The sequence below is a fragment of the Hylobates moloch genome, unplaced genomic scaffold (assembly GCF_009828535.3).
Source record: "Hylobates moloch isolate HMO894 unplaced genomic scaffold, HMol_V3 SCAFFOLD_20, whole genome shotgun sequence".
Taxonomy (NCBI): Eukaryota; Metazoa; Chordata; class Mammalia; order Primates; family Hylobatidae; genus Hylobates; species Hylobates moloch.
The window spans coordinates 52,023,863-52,039,765 of NW_026652295.1; the positions used below are offsets into that span (position 1 = coordinate 52,023,863).

Sequence of the window (15,903 nt, forward strand, 5' to 3'; positions counted from 1 at the left end):
CTAGACACACATACCGACATGTTCATTCTCCTGGGTGAAGCTGGGCACTAGGAGGTCTCTTCCTGATTATATGGTGCTATGCAGGGAGTAGGGATTCTAGAATATGTCATAAATCTCCCTACTAGCTACAGTGAGTCTGGTTTCACATTCTCCTGGGGTACAAGGGCCTTTTAATTGGTTTCTGTTTTCTCATAACGAGACTGTATCTGTGAATTGTTGTGGAATCAGTATGTTTGTCAGGGAAGGACAGAGTTCGAAGCTTCCTTCTCCACAATCTTAGTGACATCACTTGATTCATTCATTCTTAATATTGGTATCATTCATAACTTGGCATTGTGCCTTCTTTTTATAATAAATCTTATTTAGAGTTTGATAAATTTTACAGATGTTTATAAACAAATTTATGTTTCACTGATTTTTTCTTTAATATTGTCATTTTCTATATAATTTACTTTCATTCATTTTTATTTGTTTCCTTATAGTTATTTTTGGCTAAATTTGTACTACGTCTTAGTTTCCTAGTGTAGAAGCATGATCTATAATTTTAAAATGTTGTTTTTATAAAATAAGCACTTACAGTTATAACTTGTCTTTAAAAAGTATTTTAGTTACACTCTACAAATTTTGTTCTGTAGATTTGGTTTGAAATAATTTCTAATTTCTTTTTAAAAAATTCTTGATGGCTTATTTATAAGTGTGTTGATTTCCAAATGTTTGCCACTTTCCAGGTATTATTTTGTTACCAGTTTTTAACTTAATCTCAGCCAACTCCTGGTCAATCTGCAAGTTGACTAGGAGAATAAGTGCAAGTTTTTTTAAAGCTATTAAGCTATGGCCTGGGTTTCTTTCAATTTCCAGTTATCAAAATCAGTCAGACAATGATTAATCCTTTCATCATTTTTTGCTATTAGATTTCTATTAAAATTAATGAGATATGTCTCCTTCCTTCTAAGTTTTATCTTTCCATTTGTAAACTAGATCTCATTTTCTTTAACCTACTCAGGGACTTTGTTCTAGCTGTTATAATAATTTCTCCTGCATCTTCAATCTCTCCATTTTTGTGGTGAATTAATATTAGCATACCAACATGCTCAAGTATGCTTTGTTCTAAAAAAAAAATTCCATGTCCCCTTCCATCTACTTCTCTTTAGTTTTACATTTTCTTCATAATCAAATTTCATGAAAGACTTGTCTATATTCATGGTTTCCACTGTATCAAACTATTCAGTCTTCAGTTTGTTGCAGTCTGGCTTCCACTCTGACAAGTCCACAATTAGCCAGATATTTAACTCCTTGCATATGAAGTCTTGACATAAAAAAATATTTGTATAAATCCCCACAATGTTCCATAAACGCTTCCAAAACAGACAGAAAAGGAAAAAATAAAAACTACCTACAATTTCCTATGCCTATATCGATAGGCTTTTAAAACAAACTTTTCAAACATTTATAAAATTTAAAGACCTTTTAGAGAAAATTTAATCAACAGAATATGGTCTAACTTCTCTTTACAGGTAAAGAATCAACATTCCATAGGGGTAAAAAACTATGTAGTTATAAAGTGAAAAAATCAGGGCCATAATTTTTATTTCTAGAAATCTGGATAAAATGTGTTCCTACTCTTTCAATCCAGACATGTTCATTAGAAACATTCATAAAATATGAAACAATCCTTGGCAACCTAACAGATTTATAACATATACTACACTTACGTAGACAGTAAAGCAGATAAATCTATAAAAAAAGAATTTAAATAGTTTGCAATGACAACACTTCAGAGGATGTTTAAGTGAAAAATCTGCCTTTTGCTCTCACTATCCTCACACACCAATGTAAAGATACACAAAAGAAGTTAACTCATAAAGGCAATGAGAAAGTGATAAGTTGAAAATCATTAGTGAATGAGATTACCAGAATATTAAATTAAAATGACCAGAATATTAAGTGAGAATAATACAATGACCAATGAAACAAACAGAGCAAACAGCTACCAAGAATATGCTGTAAAGACTATAAAAGAGATGGGAGCCAAGCATGCGTGAAACTCTGGCATTTTGGGGGGCTAAGAATCAACACATAGTGAGAGGGATGTGAGGCTAAAAAGAGGTGACTAATGTGAGTTCATTCATGCAGTAAATGAATATTGGAGTCCCAAGAGAAAATATGCAAACATCTGGGGGGAACTTGGTTTCAAATGTAACTCCATGGCCATTGTAGTATTTTGGAAACCCATAACATGATAACCAACTTCCTGTCTTGTTATTCTATAGTAATGCCTTATTGTTGACCATATTGAGTTTCATGACTCCTTAAAGATGTAAACAGGTCATTAAACAGAAATGATGGTCTGAGCAAGAGGAAGTGATGGTGGAACCACTTCAACTCTTGGTGTTTAGCATGCCAAGGACTTGAGATTTTTCAGATATTTACTTGAAGCGGGTAAATATTGGAAAATAGGTGAATGTGGATTCACTTGTGTGTACTCAATCTCAGGTAGGCAGTTATCTAGCAGGAGAGCCCAGCACCAAGAAGCTGTCTAGTTCTAGCACAGAAGGAAACTGGTATGAACCTATCTCCTAACCCAAAACAAATAAAGCATTAGAGAAAATATACAAAATAATTGTTTTCAGACATTGAGACAACAGATAATATAAGAGTATTTCCCCCGAAAAGAAAAACGAATAAAATTAATTCTGTTATCACTTTAACTTTCTGTCTGAAGGCAATTTCTTGAAGAGAGAGAGGGAGTGTGTGTGTGTGTGTGTGTATGTGTGTGTGGTGTGTGTGTGTGTGTTGGGGACAGTCCAAGCAGAGCATGAGGCTCTTGCTGAAGTGAGGAGACAAAGAGTAAAGTTAAAGAAGCTGGACCAGCTAGAGTTGACAAGGCAGAGAAACAGAAGAAATGAGGGAGTTATACGTAGTAAGACCTCCAGAAATCTACATGCCAGTTTTCTTGAATCTTTGGTTGAACACTAATCTGTGCATACCTAGGGTAAAACTTCAGGAGACTTGGCAAGAGCAAATGTCGGGAAGTTATAAGATGAGCAGTTTCTCAAGATCATACAGAATTAGGAGATACTTAAATTTAATCCAGTCAAAATAGAGAAAGCTCATTGAAAACTTGGGCAATCAGTAGAGGTCATGGAAGGGTCATATTTTAGTAGGTATAACTTTTCCCTAGAATAAAGACTACTAATACTACAGTACTTAAAAAACAAGTCTTTTTAAAAGACTTTTAAGTTCAGGGGTACATGTGCAGGTTTTTTATGTAGGTAAATTGTGTGTCGTGAGGGTTTAGTGTACAGATTATTTTGTCACCTAGGTATCAAGCCTAGTATCCATTAGTTATTTTTCTGATCCTCTCCCTCCTCACATCATTCATCCTCCAATACCTCTATGTGTTCATGTGGTCTCATCATTTAGCTCCCATCTATAAGTGAGAACATGCGGTATTTGGTTTTCTGCTCCTGAATTAGTTTGCTACAAATAATGGCCTGCAGCTCCATCATGTTCCTGCAAAGGACATGATCTCATTCTTACTGATGGCTGTGTAGTGTTCCATGGTGTATATATGTATCACATTTTAAAAATCCAGCCTACCATTGATGGGTGTTTAGGTTGATTCTAAGTCTTGGCTATTGTGAATACTGCTGCAATTAACATATGTGTGCATGTGCTTCTATGATAGAATGATTTATATTCCTTTGGATATATAACCAGTAATGGGATATATCCCAGGTCTTTGAGGAATCTCCATACTGTTTTCCACAATGGTTGAATTAATTTGCACTCCCACCAACAGTGCATAAGCATTCCTTTTTCTCCACAACCTTGCCAGTACCCCTTACTTTTTGACTTTTTAATAACATCTATTCTGACTAGTGTGAGATGGTATTTCATTGTGGTTTTGATTTGCATTTCTCTAACGAATAGTGATGTTGAGCTTCTTTTCATATGCATTTTGGCCACATGTATGTCTTCTTTTGAGAAGTGTCTGTTCGTGTCCTTTGCCCACGTTTTATTGGGGCTGAAAACACAAGACTCTTGAGGATTAATCTTATCTACAAATAACTTTCTGCCAAAACAACTTCTATACTCTTTAAAGAAACAAATATATGTAAACACTCAGCAAGGTAATATTTGCTATGTTTGATATTCAATAAATACTTTCTAAATATATTAAGAGGTAGTAAACTGCGACTCAAAACTGAGAAAAAATTTAGTTAATATGAACAGACCTAGAAATGACAGAGAGGGTGGAATTAATAGACATGGCCCTTAACACAGTTATTATAATGCCATCCATAAGTTCAAGCATTGAAAGAAAAATATAAACACAATGAAGAAAGAAATGTATGATAATAAAAACAACCAAATGGAACTTCTGGAGGTGAAAGTCAAAATATATAAAGAAAAAAATTACTGGATGGCTTTAACTGCAAATTAGACTACAGAATAAAAGGTCAGTGGACATGAGAAAAGTCTATTTAAAATTAAGCAGATAAATGAGAATGAAAAAGACAGTGCCTCAATGACTTGATATTAAGTGGGCTAATATCTATGGGATTCAAATTACAGAAGGAGAGGAGAAAAAGGTAGAAGCCAAAAATGCTTAAGAAATATTGGCTGGAAATTTTCTAAATTTTATGAACAATATAAATTCATCATGCTCAGAAGACTGACAAACCCCAAGCAAAATAAACACAAAGAAAATCACATAATAGCATATAATAATAAAATTGCTGAAGACCCACGATGCCTCACTCAGGTATCTGTGCTCAACCAGCAGGTCATCTGTGGCTTAGCTTGCTCATCTTGGCTGTGTTCTCTCAGATACCTGCAGCTTGGCTAGCATGAATTCACTACTCAGATCTATGTGGTGGTTCATGGCTTCAGCAGGCTAGCTCAGGATTCTTCACATGGTAGTTTTTGGAGTCCGAGAAAAAAAGCAGAGATGGACAATGCCGCTTGAGGCTTAAGCTCATAACTGGAACATTGGCTCTTTGTTTCCTATTGAACAAATCATGTAGGAAAAAATACAGATTTTTATATGTATGTGCATACACATATATATATACACATATACATATATATGTATATACACTATATATACACATATACATATATATGTATATACACATATATACACATATACATATATATGTATATACACATATATACACATATACATATATATGTATATACACATATATACACATACACATATATATGTATATACACATACACATATATATGTATATACACATACACAGGTAAAACATATTTTTAGAAAAAATTTGTTTAGAAAAAAATATCTCAACTGGTGGGAGAGTATGAGAAATACTTGGAGGTTTGAACCAAAGAGAAAATTTAAACCCAGAGAGGTAAACTATTGCCAAGAGCATATAGAGATCCAGTGATGTGCCTGCTGGGTTGGGGACAGGTGACAAACTCCAGGCAGCCAAATTGGAAACATCTCTGCACATGGTATCATACCTGACCCACAGAAGATGAGAATTGCAGTGGCTTAAAAAGCTGCCTTTCACAGGGCAATGGTGAGACTGCCCATTTGTCCTTGTTTTTGAATAGGAGAATAAACATTATTTTAAAAATGAGGATCTCCTTAGAATTCTTTTTTTTCTTTAAAACTTTTATTTTAAGTTCAAGGGTACAAGCGCAGGTTTGTTACACAGGTAAACTTGTATCATGGAGCTTTGTTGTACAGATTATTTCATCACCCAAGTATTAAGCATACTACCCATTAATTATTTTTCTTGATCCTCTCCCTCCTCCCAACCTCCACCCTCCAAAAGGCCCCAGTGTCTGTTGTTCCCCTCTATGTATCCATGTATTCTCATCATTTAGGTCCCACTTATAAGTAAGAAAATGCAGTATTTGGTTTTCTGTTCCTATGTTAGTTTGCTAAGGATAATGGTCTCCATCTCTATACATGTTCCCGCAAAGAACATGACCTCATTCTTTTTCATGGTTGCACAGCATTCCATGGTGTATATGTACACAAGCCACGCAAATCCAAATGAACAAGAGACATAAAAAACATCAAACCCTAACCTTAGAAATTTAAAAATCTAAAATAAAAAGAAACAAATAACTTATAATAATCAGATAATATTAAGATAATTATCAGAAGAAATAAGATAGCCCCAAAGAAAGGTTAATATTGAATATATGATACAAATATGAAGTTGTCAAAATTACCCTGATAATTTTGAAAAATAGTTAAAATATTAAGTGTACAATTATGATATAATAGAGAATAGTGAATAAGTTAAATAGCAACTAATATTTGAATAAAATAAAATATAATATATATTTATATATATATATATATATATATATATATTTTTACAGGAGACTCCAAGTTCCCAGCTCAGGAGGCTCTGGTCATCCTTGACTCAAGTCCTCTCTCTCTCTTATTTTTTTAGATGGAGTCTTACTCTCTTGCCCAGGCTGGAGTGCAATGGCATAGTCTTGGCTCACTGCAACCTCCGCCTCCGGGGTTCAAGCAATTCTCCTGCCTCAGCCTCCTGAGTAGCTGGGATTATAGGCACGTGCCACCATGCCTGGCTAATTTTTATATTTTTAGTACAGACGGGGTTTCACCATGTTGGTCAGGCTGGTCTCGAACTGCTGACCTCGTGATCCACTCGCCTCTGCCTCCCAAAGTGCTAGGATTACAGGCGTGAGCCACCATGCCTGGCCTAAATTGGATATTGGATAAATAGATATTGGATAAAATACCTAAATAGATATTGGATAAAATATCTAAAAAGAAATCCAGAAAAGTTAGGAAAAGAGATGGGAAATATCAAAAGGGGTAAATCACGTGGATAATAGAATGAAAAATTTTAGTGACTATTTAATTTACATTCCAGAAGAAGCAAATAGGAAATAATATCTGGCTGCAGAGAGAAAAGGCAGGCTAGCTACAAAGGAAAAGCAATTAGAGTGATGGAGGAGCTATCTTTTTAAAAGATACCTCTTTAAAGTATTAGAAGCCAAAAAATAATGAAGTTATAAAATGATAACTTCAAACCTTGAGCAAAAAACACTTATAATCTAGAAATACTAGAGTTCCATAACAAATGAAAGTATAGTTAAAATAGGAGTAGAATAAAGATATTTTCAGACAAATAAAAATGACTTTGTCACCTACATATGCACACTAAAGGAAATGCCAAACGATGTACCACAGGAAGAATAAAAATAATCCCAGAAGGGGCCGGGCGCGGTGGCTCACGCTTGTAATCCCAGCACTTTGGGAGGCCGAGGCGGGCGGATCACGAGGTCAGGAGATCGAGACCACAGTGAAACCCCGTCTCTACTAAAAATACAAAAACTTAGCCGGGCGTGGTGGCGGGCGCCTGTATTCCCAGCTACTTGGAGAGGCGGAGGCAGGAGAATGGTGTGAACCCAGGAGGTGGAGCTTGCAGTGAGCCGAGATTGAGCCACTGCACTCCAGCCTGGGCGACAGAGCGAGACCCTGTCTCAAAAAAAAAAAAAAAAAAAAAAAAAATAATCCCAGAAGGAAGGCCTAAAATGCAAGAAGGAATGGTTAACAAAAGCTGGAATCTTTGTGGGTAAATGTAAATAATTATTGACTGTATAAATTAGTAATTGTTCCTAATTTCTGGAGTTAAGACTAAAAAAGTTAAATCTAAAATATTAGTTATTAGGATATAATGGAGAATGGATGACAAGAGTTAAAGCATTCTACTGTCCATGTGGTGTTTGCACTATTGGTAAGACTGTTGACTAACTTTACATTTTGTTAAGTTAAATGTACGTTTAAAATTTTAAGATAACACTAAAATATAGTAATATATTTTATAATTTGAAAACCTGTAAAAGGAAAATTAACAAGAAATTTCAATATAGAAAAAGAAAAATAGGAATAAAAAAGCATAGTAAAAATAGAAAGTGCAACATAGCACAATATAACAAAACAAAATATGTTTGTTATCCTAATAAATATAAATGGCCTAAACTCTTTAATTAGGAAGACAAATTTGACAGGCTAATCATTTATTGAGCACCTACAATTGCAAGGGAATACGGAATATAAAGCAAGCCTGGTTGGGATGGATATATAAAATACAATCCCTACATTCAGCATGAAAATATTCTATTCATAATTAACCATCTCTTTATATGAGTAGGGTCTATACTGACACTTATGCAGATCAGCTAGAAAAAGTTCTACAGCATTACAATGAGTTATTCCTGCAGGTTCATGGACCATAACAATTCATACAATGTATCCTTTGTAAAATAGAGTAAAGCTAACATTCGGAGGTTTCTTTGAAGCAGAAAATCTCTATGCAGCAGCCTAAAAGATGAACATGGTTGTTGCTTCAACCATATCCTATGGAACTATATAGCTGTTTACTGCCAATTTTTCTCCCCTGTCTTCCATGGCAAAAAATGAATATAGATGGGAGATAAAGAGAAACATTTAGAGCAGGAGAATTGAAACTGGAAGATGTGACCATATTTCACGTTTATTGAGGCCTCTATAAAATATAGTGTCTTAAACTTCTTGAAAAAAAGTCTTATATCTAAAATAGGAGCTCAATGATTGAAGTATAGCTCTACATGGAATTTTGGCTGCAGTTGAAAGCACGGCAAGTATGACAACTTGTTTTGGAAGCTTTTACTTTCGTCTGATGCAACAAATATTTGACTCATGCTGGAATCAGCATTGCACATGTAATAGAGCAATGATCTAATCCAGCATGACAAATCCTATTTTCCTCTGTGGCGGTGATTTGAACAGAAAATGTGGGTCATCCTGGGTAAAAATATAGATAGGTGATTTTTAATAAGACTTCTGCTTTTTATCTTCCTTCTATCATTTTAGAGTGCACAGAGTGTATCTTCCTGTAATAACTTACTCACTAGAGCTTTCAATCATATCCAGTGAATACTTACCAATATAATAAAGTCTGCTTTAAAAAACACATTCTCAACTTTCATTATAACATAGCAAAAATGTATCCTATAAATTACTTTTATTTTCTTTTAATTTTATTACTCTCACTTATGTACTTTGCCTTTTCTAAACCTTTTCTTTACCAAAATGTTTCTGGTTTAAACCAAATGCTGGTACAAAATTTAAAATTTAATCAGGTCTGAGTTAAAGTTTACTTCCTAAGGGATGCCTTCCTCCATAACTTTCTTCATAGAGCCCTTTACTCTCAGGTCTACTTCCTGTCTATATTACTATCCATTTTTTATATCCTTCTTAGACCTTATCACAATCTAAATTTTTTTGTTAATTTATTTTATTGAATTTTTCTCCCACAAGAATGTCAGTTTTTTTAGATCAAAAACATTTTCTTTCTTGGTCATTCTGTACCCTCAGGGCCATAAACAATGACTTATATACACTAGGTTTTCTGTAAATATTTATGAAATTAATAAAATTGTTAAATCAATTGTATTTATGGCATATATATGCTATTATTGTTTAACAACTGTTTAATAATTTTTTAGCTAAAGCCTCCTAAGACCCTAAGGTAATATATCTCAATTAGATCAGCTGAATTTATAGAAATATAAATTCTTAGCATTTATAGGACTATAGCTTGCTCATACAGGTGTCAGTATAGATCTTTGAGTGGTCTAGTTTAATAGTCCTACTTTAGAAGATTTTTCCCAGGATAGACTTTGATGTGAAGTGTTAATGGTCCACCTTATGGGAGCACATCATCTAGCTGGTGGTTGAAATTAAAACATTCTCAGCCTCTGTCCTTTGGGTTCTCAGAATGGATTTTAAAAACTAAATAAACAGCTGTTATGCAGGTCTTAGAGTTTAAATAACGTCAAGTGTGAAGTTATTTGAACATTTTGCCTAAAATATTTTGACTTAGAATCCTACATTAAATAAATCGTTGATGTATCTGGAGGAGGTGAGAGGTGAATTCAGACAAGAAGGCACTAATGCAAGAGGGGAACATAGAAAGATTCAGAAATGTCTGATAATTTTGAAGAAAAAGAGAAATATCAAAGAAAAATTAAGAGCTTGTATATCCGAAAGTCCAGCACGAAAGTTGGAGGTGTTTGGGGAGGTTGATGTTTTTTGTTTAATAGGATACTAAAGTAGAAAACAAGTGCAGAGGTGTCTCTAAATTCTAAAGTCTTAGACTTGTTATCCTAATGACGTTCAGCTACACCATAGGAATACATTTTACTATAGATAAATTCACAGAAACTTACAACCTACCAAGACTGAAGCATGATGAAATATAAAATCTGAAGGGATCAATAACCAGTAAGGAAATTAGATGAGCAATAAATAACCTTCCATCAAAGAAAAGCCGGGACTGGATGGCTTTATGAGTAAATTCTATCAAAAGCTTAAAGAAGAATTAAGGTCAATCCCTCCCAAATTTTTTCAAAAAATTGATGAGGAAACACTTCCAAACTCATTTTAAGAGTATGGGATTGCCCTGACACCAAAAGCCAGGCAATGACACTAAAATAATAATAATAATAATAATATAATAATAATAATGAAAGTACAGGCCAATATGCCTGAAAACTTGAAGCTTTTCCTCTAAGATTAGTAAAAAGACAAGATGGCCACTCTCACCACTTCTATTCAACATTGTACTGGAAGTCCTAGCCAGAGCAATTAGGCACAAGAAAGAAATAAATCAAGGCACCCAAATAGAAAATAAAGAAGTAAATTTATCTCTGTTTGCAGATGACATAATCTTAAATTTAGATCATAGACTATATATATAGAAAATTCTAAAGATTCCACCAAAGAACTGTTAGAACTAGTAAACAAATAAAGTTGCAGGATATAAAATTAGCATGTAAAAATCAATTGTTTTCTGTACACTCACTAGGAACTATTTGAATAAGAAACTAAGAAAATAATCCCATTTACAACAGCATCTAAAAGAATAAAATACTTAGGAATAAACTTAACCAAGGAGAAAAAAGTTTCATACACTGAAAACAATGGAACATTGATGAATGATACTGAAAAAGACACAAATAAGTGAAAGTGAAAAAGTATCCTATGTTCATGGATCAGAAGAATTAACATTGTTAAAATGTGCATACTACCTAAAATGATCTCTAGATTTAAAGTAATTGCTATCAAATTTCTATTGTCATTTTACATGGAAATAGAAAAAAAAATTCTAAGATTTGTATAGAGCTGCAAAAGACCCCAAATAGCTAAAAGCAAGAAGAACAAAGCTGTAGATATTACACTGCCTAACTTTAAAATATACTACAAACTTAGTATGCAAAACACTATGGTCCTGGCATAAAAACAGATACAAAGGCTGATGCTCAGAATAGAAAGCTCAGAAATAAACCCACATGCACATGGTCAGAGTTACCTAGAATACACAATAGGGAAGGAATAGAAGGAATAGTATCATTAGTAAATGGAGCTGAGGAAACTGGATATCTGCATGAAAACAAAATGCCCACAAAAAAACACAAAACAAAACAAACAAAACACAAGGATGTTTATTTTACACCATACACAAAATCAACTCAAAATTTATTGAAGACTTAAATGTAAGATCTAAAACCATAAGACTCCTGGACAAAAACATAGGGGAAAAGATTCATTGGTCTTGGCAATGATTTTTTGGATATGACATGAAAAGCATAGGCAATAAAAGCAAAAATAAATACATCATACTACATCAAACTGAAAAGTTTCTGCACAGCAAATAAATTAATCAACATAGTAAAAAGGCAACTCATGGAATGTCAGAAAATATTTGCAAACCATATATTTAATTAGGGGTTAATATCCACAATATGTGAGGGACTCATGCAACTCAATAGCAAACAAAAACAAAAAACCTGATTTAAAAATGAGCAAAGAACCTGAATTGACATTTCTCAAAAGAAGATGCACAAATAGCCAATAGATATTGTATATGAAAAAGTGCTCAACATCACTAATCATCAGGAAAATGCAAATTAAAACCACAATGAGGTATCAGCTCATAACCATTAGCAGGACTATTATCAAAAAGTCAAAAGATAAATGTTGGCAAGGATATTGAGAAAAGGGAAACTTTATACGTTGTTGATAGGCATGTAAATTGGTACAGTCATCATAAAAAAAGAATATGCTAGTTCCTCAAAAAATTAAAAACAGAACTGTCACATTATCCAACAATCCCACCTCTGGGTATATATCCAAAGAAAATGAAATCAGTACATAGAAGATATATCTGCAATCCCATTTCTTGCAGCATTATTCACAATAGCCAAGATATGAAATCAACCTATGTATCTCTGAGCAGAAGAATGGATATGATATGAAATCAACCTATGTGTCTCTGAGCATAAGAATGGATAAAGAAAATGTGGTGTGCAATGGATTACTATTTAGCCTTAATAAAAGAAAGAAATCCTGCCTCTGCAACCACATGGATGTATCTGGAGGATATTATGCTAACTTAAATAAACCAGATACAGAAAGACAAATACTGCATGATTTCACATGTTTACATGTGGAATCTAAAAATTTGAACTCATAGAAACAGAAAGAAGAAAGATGGTTTCCAGGAGTCAAGTGATGGAGGAAATGGGGAGATGTTAATCAAAGTGTGCAAACTTGCAATTTCAAGATGAGTAAGTTCTGGAGATACCATGAACAGCTTCGTGACTATAGCTAATAATAATATACTGTACACTTAAACATGAAATTTGCTTCCCATAAATAAGCAAATAAATTAATTTGCTTACCATAAATAAGCATAAGAATAAATATTCTTACCATACAAAAAAGGTAACTATGTGAGATAATGGATATGTTAATTAACTTGATTATAATTATCATTTCGCAATGTATACATATATCAAAACACCACATTGTACACATTGAATATGTACAATTTTTGTCAACTATACCTCAATAAATCTGAAAAACAAACAAAAATTCCTCACAAAACCCCAAACAAGCAAAAGAATAGATTTTACTGTTTCAAGGCTAATTCAAGGAAATAATATTTTGCTAAGACTCTTAGCCATGATCTCCGTCCTATATAAATATTTCTCCGTGTTCTCTATCATTACCATAAATCATAACATTCTAAAATTTGAGTAGATTTATTGGGACAAAAAGCAGTAAAGTCAGCTTTTAATGTTGTCATTTGGAAGGCTTGCCTCCTTTTTGACGTTTCAGGACTACGGCATAACAGGGAAATCATGTGGGTTACAGATGTTTCCCAATAGTTCAAGCTTCTCTTACTTTATATTTTAATTTTATGTATGTCTTCCCCAACAGCCAGTAGCCATTCATCAAAATTACTAGAGGAAAACTAGGTTCCTTCTCCAGAGAGCAGTAAACATTGTGGATAAAAAGAAATGTAGAATGTGGTGGAACCAAAGAAAGTCATTATGCAAATGATGGGTCACCCTGGTCTATTCCATTTCTTGTAGATTCCTAAGACACAGAAATCAGAAAACTATTTTACGGGGAGAAGGTTTATGTTGCCCACCAACATAAACAATTTCAAATATCTTTAAGTATCAAGACTCCAGGTGGTAATATTATGCTGCTATAATATTAACAATTTTTACAGTGATGACCTGAGTCATCATTAAATAGCCTCTATTTAATTTGGCTGCACTACATCAGTATAAAGCTCTTGATTTAATAAGAGGCAGCACTGAACTGTTAAGATATACCAGCTGTTGCTCCACAAGACACAACCACTATGCCAGGGAGGCTGGTGTGCTGACATCATCTCTCCTCCTGTACACTCTGGCCCTTAGGTTGAGCGTCAGACTTACTGCCATTCAAGTGCATCATTGGTGTCCATCTGTACCAGCAAACTTGGCCAGGAGCCAGGAGGGCAGGGGCATTGTTTCCTGCTGTGTTCCTAGTACCTAGATTTGTTTGACCCTTAATGGATAGATGAATGAATGAATGAATGAATGAATGAATGCATGAATTCACCCAGTTAGCCCCCTGACATTGGATCTCATGAAGAATGAGTGGAAGTCTTGGACCTTTTCTCTTCCAAAATTATTTAAGCAAATTGTTCTAGCCCTTCCTCCAAGATTAGCTCTATATACCAAAGTGATTATAGTATTTTAGGCTGTAAACGTTTACATTACATTCTTCCTATTGGACAAAAATGCTCCTTACTCTCATTAAATAGACATTATTTCTTAATGAGATCACACAATGTATTTTTCTCAAGAAAGAGAAATTCTGCTTTAAAATGATGGCTTGCCGGGCGCGGTGGCTCAAGCCCGTAATCCCAGCACTTTGGGAGGCCGAGGCGGGCGGATCACGAGGTCAGGAGATCGAGACCATCCTGGCTAACACGGTGAAACCCCGTCTCTACTAAAAATACAAAAAATTAGCCGGGCGAGGTGGTGGGCGCCTGTAGTCCCAGCTACGCGGGAGGCTGAGGCAGGAGAATGGCGTGAACCCGGGAGGCGGAGCCTGCAGTGAGCAGAGATCGCGCCACTGAACTCCAGCCTGGGTGATAGAGTGAGACTCTGTCTCAAAAATAAAATAAATAAAATAAATACATAAAATAAATAAAATAAAATAAAATAATAAAATAAAATGATGGCTTGTTCTTGTTTTTATGGGGAGGCAGCTAGCAGTTTATCTCACCTTCATAGGGCAGGCTGTTTCTTTGCCGACTTAGCAGATGTACTATTTCAAAGTCATAGTTATGACTGTTACATTCATAAAGAGTGCCACTAAAATTGTTTAGTGTTATTACCAATAAGGGGCATTTTTATTTATCTGGAAATGTAATATATGAATAATATTTTATATTTCATGATGCTGGATGAATACTGAACTAAAAAATGGTTTCAGGAAAGAGAATGTTATTTGCAAGGTGTTTATTAGTGCTTTTAAAATACCAGCAACCCTTGGGTAGTCACATATATACACCAAAGTTATGGTCATTTATGGCCAAATTGCATGAAAATAAAATGAATTATAGGAATAAAAAAATATGCAAACAGAATATTTCTTTTAATTGTATTCATCCTCTTATAGGACAGTCAGCTTATGATCAAACTGTAAGAGGTGCCTAAAATGGGTATATTGTTGACAAAATGATATGACAAGGCATTTTTATCAAATTAAAACAAAATTTTCTGATGATTTGTATTACTAAAAAGAGGTCAAACTGCCTCTTCTGCCTATGTTCAACCAGAGGCTTTGGGATCACTTACCATGGATGCTGGAAAAGGAGTTTCTGTGTTGGTGTGAAGATTTGAATCCATATCCATTAATATCCTTTGCAAAACAAAAGTCTATGATGACTCTTGTGGCTTTCATTGTAGTTAGTATTGCTTCTAGTTTAAATTTCTTACATGTTTCCAACATATACTGCTGCTTAGAATTAAAAATAAATAAAAATTTTTAACATATGCCCATCTGAATCTTTACACAATGCAGACAGTTACGTTAGTATCAACCACACTGCCAAATATTTTTGTGGTGGTTGTCAGTAACATTTTTTTTCAAGAAAATAAAATATACCCAAGAAGAAACTTAATTTTAGTTTTCTTACCACTTCCTTGAAGAATCTTTCTTCCCTTAGTATGACTCTATTCTCTTTTTTTTCTTTTTCTTGCTTTTTCATTTATAAACCTTTTTAACTTTTATTTTTTTTACTTGAGGGCATTTGCTATAATCACAAGAAGTTTCTCTTTCAGCCTGAATCATTTTTTTTTCTATGAGTGCATTTTGGTGTATTTTAAATCTGAAAGGCAGAAACAGGTACAAACATTTCAATAAATAATATGTAGCATAATGAACTAACCTAAGTATTTTGGATGAATCATAATTCACCTTTTGAAGATATTTTGAACCTATTATTATTGTTTTGTCATGTTCCTGACATAGTGAGGTGGTGC

General features: G+C 34.0%; 1 long non-coding RNA gene across 1 annotated transcript in view; it reads right to left on the reverse strand.

Moving 5' to 3' along the window:
• Positions 1-4,630: 4,630 nt before the first annotated feature.
• LOC131382131 (uncharacterized) overlaps positions 4,631-15,903 on the reverse strand; it is a 56,214-nt gene continuing 44,941 nt past the window's right edge. Inside the window, exons 2-4 of the long non-coding RNA XR_009211329.1 lie at positions 15,558-15,749; positions 15,217-15,376; positions 4,631-5,010 (exon numbers count right to left, since the gene is read on the reverse strand). This is a non-coding gene — a long non-coding RNA (uncharacterized LOC131382131). The remainder of the gene's footprint in view (positions 5,011-15,216; positions 15,377-15,557; positions 15,750-15,903) is intronic.